Here is a 2,158-nt window from a genome sequence, read left to right on the forward strand (position 1 = left end):
TATTATGCTAAAATTTTCTTTCTAACAATTTATCAAATGACAAATGAGTTATGAGCAAATAATACCATATAATTTTTAAAAACATAGCCATTCTTAAATATTTTTTGAATAAATAATTATTTTTAAATTTAATCAACTGAAAATAATATCCGTACAATTGTGTGAGTCAAATTCTAGTTTTATTGATGCATGTTATATATTAGTGCTGCATGTTTTAGGTAACATTTTAATGATGCGGGTTTTTAAAAATCTCTATTATTAAAGTTATGCACGTAAGAATAACTCATGAGTTTTTTTGGTTGATTAAATGACATTATGTCCAAATTTATTTAAGGATATTTCATTAAGGTAACTAAAAAAGACAAACAATAAAATAGGAAGTTTAAATTCATTTAAGCATATTTCATTAATGTAACTAAAAAGACAAGTAATAAATTAGGCAGTTTTATTCGTTTTAGGATATTTCATAAATGCAACTGAAAAAGACAAACAAAAAAAAGGAGTTTAATTAATGAAGTAAGAACATTTTCAAATGAGTGCTTCTCTTTTATAGATGTCATTATAGAGGTAAGAAAAACAATGGGTTGTTAAGTATCACATAAGCTATTTTTTTTTTTTTTTTTGAGAAAAGGGCTTTTAACATAAGCTACTTGTAACTGAAGTAAAAAGGCCTTTACTACACAGCTAGCTTATCACATAAGCTACTTGTTACTTTGACCTGTTAACATTCAAAAAATTTTGTGAATAATTTAAAGAACTCGTTGACCGCACAATTTGAAGTTTTCTCAAAAAGAAGAAATTAGCTTTGACTTTATTTATTGTTTATTTTTTTTCGCGTTCAAACATTTGACTATTTAGAAAACTTATTTTAAACAAACACTTCAATTTTATTTTTGTCAACACCACTTCAAAATTCAATCTCGCTTATAATATTTGACATTTCCCCAAACATCACTTTAAGATCAATCACATACATCTATTTTTGTAACATTCTAGGTGTATAAATAAAACTTTAACAATTCTAGTTTCCAAACGCTACTTTCGGCAGTAGGATGAATCACCTTCTTGTATGCTTTGTATTAGTCGTTCACTTTGTGTTCGAGTTTTTCAGTTCATGCCCATCTTGGTTAGATCTCTCATTCGGATTTCACAAGATTATATCACTATTTTTAGTCTTGTTCGCTACTAAGTTAAACGGCTAAAATACCAATTACTTTTTTCCATGTTTTTATTTTGTCATGAAACCAATTAAGAGGTATTATATTTTGTTATCACACTTTTTAATACCTGAACCATCCATATATTAAAATGATATTTACATCTTTAGCAAAAAGAATAATAATACTACTTTCATTTTCTTTAACCGAAGATTACTTGTATCAGTTGTACATATACTTTTCATGATATGGTAATTAGAAAATATTATGAACAAATTAGTTCCTCAAGGCTTAACGCATCAGATGTAACTATAACTCAATTAACTCATAAAGCTTCAAAAAAAAAAAACGCACACAAATTACTCATTAATTCAAGAATATGCAAGAAACACCACACCCCGTTGAACATTTTTTATTGATGCACTGATAATACACAAATAAATATAATTATATCTTTTGACAAAAAAAATCGCATAACCATAAAATTTAGGAAAAATGATTGCTAGCTACATGAAGTATTGGTCACCATATGGTTAACCATGCAAACTAAATTAATGTATACCTAGCCACACGAAATATATGTTATGCATGACAACATCCCTCAACTTTATGATGTTACGTAGTTAACATCACGAGTTTAATTTCATTTATCCAAAAATTGATGTGGATGTTAAAGATCGTTTAAATATATTGTTTCAACAATTAAAATATCACCGATCCGACTATAATTTAACTAAAATTAGATTTTGACCTACATTTTAAAAGCGTAAGAATAATTTTAACAAAATCAATATGTTTTAACATTTTTTGATAAGTAGTGTTTTAACATTTTTATTTTAGTGTACTTTAAAACTATATAATTGTATTATTTTTATTTATATTAATCTGTTTTGTTATGAACTTTTAATAAGTAATGTTTTAACATTTTTATTTTAGTGTCTTTTAAAACTATATAATTCTATTATTTTTATTTTATTAATCTGTTTTGTTATGAACTTTTA

This window comes from Brassica oleracea, chromosome C2 (genome assembly GCF_000695525.1).
Source record: "Brassica oleracea var. oleracea cultivar TO1000 chromosome C2, BOL, whole genome shotgun sequence".
Classification (NCBI taxonomy): domain Eukaryota; kingdom Viridiplantae; phylum Streptophyta; class Magnoliopsida; order Brassicales; family Brassicaceae; genus Brassica; species Brassica oleracea.